Below are 6000 nucleotides of genomic sequence, written 5' to 3'. Positions count from 1 at the left end.
GGGGCCGAGTTATAAACGACTTGACCCATAATCAAAAATTTTAGAAAAAATATTTCGAATAAACTGAACGAAAAGTGCACTTTAGGGAACAATTTGGTCCATCTTGATCGGATATGCAATCCGTTTTGACCTCAGACAATTAGGGGCCGAGTTATAAACGACTTGACCCATAATCAAAAATTTTCGAAAAAAATTTCGAATAAACTGAACGAAAAGGGCACTTTAGGGAACAATTTGGTCCATCTTGATCGGATATGCAATCCGTTTTTACCTCAGACAATTAGGGGCCGAGTTATAAACGACTTGACCCATAATCAAAAATTTTCGAAAAAAAATTTCGCATTAACTAAACGAAAAGGGCACTTTAGGGAACAATTTGGTCCATCTTGATCGGATATGCAATCCGTTTTGACCTCAGACAATTAGGGGCCGAGTTATAAACGACTTGACCCATAATCAAAAATTTTCGAAAAAAATTTCGAATAAACTGAACGAAAAGGGCACTTTAGGGAACAATTTGGTCCATCTTGATCGGATATGCAATCCGTTTTTACCTCAGACAATTAGGGGCCGAGTTATAAACGACTTGACCCATAATCAAAAATTTTCGAAAAAAAATTTCGCATTAACTAAACGAAAAGGGCACTTTAGGGAACAATTTGGTCCATCTTGATCGGATATGCAATCCGTTTTGACCTCAGACAATTAGGGGCCGAGTTATAAACGACTTCACCCATAATCAAAAATTTTCGAAAAAAATTTCGAATGAACTGAACGAAAAGGGCACTTTAGGGAACAATTTGGTCCATCTTGATCGGATATGCAATCCGTTTTGACCTCAGACAATTAGGGGCCGAGTTATAAACGACTTGACCCATAATCAAAAATTTTCGAAAAAAAATTTCGAATAAACTGAACGAAAATGGCACTTTAGGAAACAATTTGGTCCATCTTGATCGGATATGCAATCCGTTTTGACCTCAGACAATTAGGGGCCGAGTTATAAACGACTTGACCCATAATCAAAAATTTTCGAAAAAAAATTTCGAATAAACTAAACGAAAAGGGCACTTTAGGGAACAATTTGGTCCATCTTGATCGGATATGCAATCCGTTTTGACCTCAGACAATTAGGGACCGAGTTATAAACCACTTGACCCGTAATCAAAAATTTTCGAAAAAAAAATTCGAATAAACTGAACGAAAAGGGCACTTTAGGGAACAATTTGGTCCATCTTGATCGGATATGCAATCCGTTTTGACCTCAGACAATTAGGGGCCGAGTTATAAACGACTTGACCCATAATCAAAAATTTTCGAAAAAAATTTCGAATAAACTGAACGAAAAGGGCACTTTAGGGAACAATTTGGTCCATCTTGATCGGATATGCAATCCGTTTTGACCTCAGACAATTAGCGGCCGAGTTATAAATGACTTGACCCATAATCAAAAATTTTCGAAAAAAAAATTCGAATAAACTGAACGAAAAGGGCACTTTAGGGAACAATTTGGTCCATCTTGATCGGATATGCAATCCGTTTTGACCTCAGACAATTAGGGGCCGAGTTATAAACGACTTGACCCATAATCAAAAATTTTCGAAAAAAATTTCGAATAAACTGAACGAAAAGGGCACTTTAGGGAACAATTTGGTCCATCTTGATCGGATATGCAATCCGTTTTGACCTCAGACAATTAGCGGCCGAGTTATAAACGACTTGACCCATAATCAAAAATTTTCGAAAAAAAATTTCGAATAAACTGAACGAAAAGGGCACTTTAGGGAACAATTTGGTCCATCTTGATCGGATATGCAATCCGTTTTGACCTCAGACAATTAGGGGCCGAGTTATAAACGACTTGACCCATAAACAAAAATTTTCGAAAAAAATTTCGAATAAACTGAACGAAAAGGGCACTTTAGGGAACTATTTGGTCCATCTTGATCGGATATGCAATCCGTTTTTACCTCAGACAATTAGGGGCCGAGTTATAAACGACTTGACCCATAATCAAAAATTTTCGAAAAAAAATTTCGCATAAACTAAACGAAAAGGGCACTTTAGGGAACAATTTGGTCCATCTTGATCGGATATGCAATCCGTTTTGACCTCAGACAATTAGGGGCCGAGTTATAAACGACTTCACCCATAATCAAAAATTTTCGAAAAAAATTTCGAATAAACTGAACGAAAAGGGCACTTTAGGGAACAATTTGGTCCATCTTGATCGGATATGCAATCCGTTTTGACCTCAGACAATTAGGGGCCGAGTTATAAACGACTTGACCCATAATCAAAAATTTTCGAAAAAAAATTTCGAATAAACTAAACGAAAAGGGCACTTTAGGGAACAATTTGGTCCATCTTGATCGGATATGCAATCCGTTTTGACCTCAGTCAATTAGGGGCCGAGTTATAAACGACTTCACCCATAATCAAAAATTTTCGAAAAAAAATTTCGAATAAACTGAACGAAAATGGCTTTTTAGGAAACAATTTGGTCCATCTTGATCGGATATGCAATCCGTTTTGACCTCAGACAATTAGGGGCCGAGTTATAAACGACTTGACCCATAATCAAAAATTTTCGAAAAAAAATTTTGAATAAACTAAACGAAAAGGGCACTTTAGGGAACAATTTGGTCCATCTTGATCGGATATGCAATCCGTTTTGACCTCTGTCAATTAGGGGCCGAGTTATAAACGACTTGACCCATAATCAAAAATTTTCGAAAAAAAATTTCGAATAAACTGAACGAAAATGGCACTTTAGGAAACAATTTGGTCCATCTCGATCGGATATGCTATCCGTTTTGACCTCAGACAATTAGGGGCCGAGTTATAAACGACTTGACCCATATTCAAAAATTTTCGAAAAAAAATTTCGAATAAACTGAACGAAAATGGCACTTTAGGAAACAATTTGGTCCATCTCGATCGGATATGCTATCCGTTTTGACCTCAGACAATTAGGGGCCGAGTTATAAACGACTTGACCCATAATCAAAAATTTTCGAAAAAAAATTTCGAATGAACTGAACGAAAAGGGCACTTTAGGGAACAATTTGGTCCATCTTGATCGGATATGCAATCCGTTTTTACCTCAGTCAATTAGGGGCCGAGTTATAAACGACTTGACCCATAATCAAAAATTTTCGAAAAAAAATTTCGAATAAACTGAACGAAAAGGGCACTTTAGGGAACAATTTGGTCCATCTTGATCGGATATGCAATCCGTTTTGACCTCAGACAATTAGGGGCCGAGTTATAAACGACTTGACCCAAAATCAAAAATTTTCGAAAAAAAATTTCGAATTAACTGAACGAGAAGGGCACTTTAGGGAACAATTTGGTCCATCTTGATCGGATATGCAATCCGTTTTGACCTCAGACAATTAGGGGCCGAGTTATAAACGACTTGACCCATAATCAAAAATTTTCGAAAAAAAATTTCGAATAAACTGAACGAAAAGGGCACTTTAGGGAACAATTTGGTCCATCTTGATCGGATATGCAATCCGTTTTGACCTCAGACAATTAGGGGCCGAGTTATAAACGACTTGACCCATAATCAAAACTTTTCGAAAAAAAATTTCGAATAAACTGAACGAAAAGGGCACTTTAGGGAACAATTTGGTCCATCTTGATCGGATATGCAATCCGTTTTGACCTCAGACAATTAGGGGCCGAGTTATAAACGACTTGACCCATAATCAAAAATTTTCGAAAAAAAATTTCGAATAAACTGAACGAAAAGGGCACTTTAGGGAACAATTTGGTCCATCTTGATCGGTTATGCAATCCGTTTTGACCTCAGACAATTAGGGGCCGAGTTATAAACGACTTGACCCATAATCAAAACTTTTCGAAAAAAAATTTCGAATAAACTGAACGAAAAGGGCACTTTAGGGAACAATTTGGTCCATCTTGATCGGATATGCAATCCGTTTTGACCTCAGACAATTAGGGGCCGAGTTATAAACGACTTGACCCATATTCAAAAATTTTCGAAAAAAAATTTCGAATAAACTGAACGAAAAGGGCACTTTAGGGAACAATTTGGTCCATCTTGATCGGATATGCAATCCGTTTTGACCTCAGACAATTAGGGGCCGAGTTATAAACCACTTGACCCATAATCAAAAATTTTCGAAAAAAAAATTCGAATAAACTGAACGAAAAGGGCACTTTAGGGAACAATTCGGTCCATCTCGATCGGATATGCTATCCGTTTTGACCTCAGACAATTAGGGGCCGAGTTATAAACGACTTGACCCATATTCAAAAATTTTCGAAAAAAAATTTCGAATAAACTGAACGAAAATGGCACTTTAGGGAACAATTTGGTCCATCTCGATCGGATATGCTATCCGTTTTGACCTCAGACAATTAGGGGCCGAGTTATAAACGACTTGACCCATAATCAAAAATTTTCGAAAAAAAATTTCGAATAAACTAAACGAAAAGGGCACTTTAGGGAACAATTTGGTCCATCTTGATCGGATATGCAATCCGTTTTGACCTCAGACAATTAGGGACCGAGTTATAAACCACTTGACCCGTAATCAAAAATTTTCGAAAAAAAAATTCGAATAAACTGAACGAAAAGGGCACTTTAGGGAACAATTTGGTCCATCTTGATCGGATATGCAATCCGTTTTGACCTCAGACAATTAGGGGCCGAGTTATAAACGACTTGACCCATAATCAAAAATTTTCGAAAAAAATTTCGAATAAACTGAACGAAAAGGGCACTTTAGGGAACAATTTGGTCCATCTTGATCGGATATGCAATCCGTTTTGACCTCAGACAATTAGCGGCCGAGTTATAAATGACTTGACCCATAATCAAAAATTTTCGAAAAAAAAATTCGAATAAACTGAACGAAAAGGGCACTTTAGGGAACAATTTGGTCCATCTTGATCGGATATGCAATCCGTTTTGACCTCAGACAATTAGGGGCCGAGTTATAAACGACTTGACCCATAATCAAAAATTTTCGAAAAAAATTTCGAATAAACTGAACGAAAAGGGCACTTTAGGGAACAATTTGGTCCATCTTGATCGGATATGCAATCCGTTTTGACCTCAGACAATTAGCGGCCGAGTTATAAACGACTTGACCCATAATCAAAAATTTTCGAAAAAAAATTTCGAATAAACTGAACGAAAAGGGCACTTTAGGGAACAATTTGGTCCATCTTGATCGGATATGCAATCCGTTTTGACCTCAGACAATTAGGGGCCGAGTTATAAACGACTTGACCCATAAACAAAAATTTTCGAAAAAAATTTCGAATAAACTGAACGAAAAGGGCACTTTAGGGAACTATTTGGTCCATCTTGATCGGATATGCAATCCGTTTTTACCTCAGACAATTAGGGGCCGAGTTATAAACGACTTGACCCATAATCAAAAATTTTCGAAAAAAAATTTCGCATAAACTAAACGAAAAGGGCACTTTAGGGAACAATTTGGTCCATCTTGATCGGATATGCAATCCGTTTTGACCTCAGACAATTAGGGGCCGAGTTATAAACGACTTCACCCATAATCAAAAATTTTCGAAAAAAATTTCGAATAAACTGAACGAAAAGGGCACTTTAGGGAACAATTTGGTCCATCTTGATCGGATATGCAATCCGTTTTGACCTCAGACAATTAGGGGCCGAGTTATAAACGACTTGACCCATAATCAAAAATTTTCGAAAAAAAATTTCGAATAAACTGAACGAAAAGGGCACTTTAGGGAACAATTTGGTCCATCTTGATCGGATATGCAATCCGTTTTGACCTCAGACAATTAGGGGCCGAGTTATAAACGACTTGACCCATAATCAAAAATTTTCGAAAAAAAATTTCGAATAAACTAAACGAAAAGGGCACTTTAGGGAACAATTTGGTCCATCTTGATCGGATATGCAATCCGTTTTGACCTCAGTCAATTAGGGGCCGAGTTATAAACGACTTCACCCATAATCAAAAATTTTCGAAA

This window comes from Neocloeon triangulifer, unplaced genomic scaffold, assembly GCF_031216515.1.
Source record: "Neocloeon triangulifer isolate White Clay Creek 2 clone unplaced genomic scaffold, ASM3121651v1 ptg000016l, whole genome shotgun sequence".
In the NCBI taxonomy this organism is placed as follows: Eukaryota; Metazoa; Arthropoda; class Insecta; order Ephemeroptera; family Baetidae; genus Neocloeon; species Neocloeon triangulifer.
The sequence above is the reverse complement of the archived record's forward strand: the minus strand, read 5'-3'. Positions refer to the sequence as shown.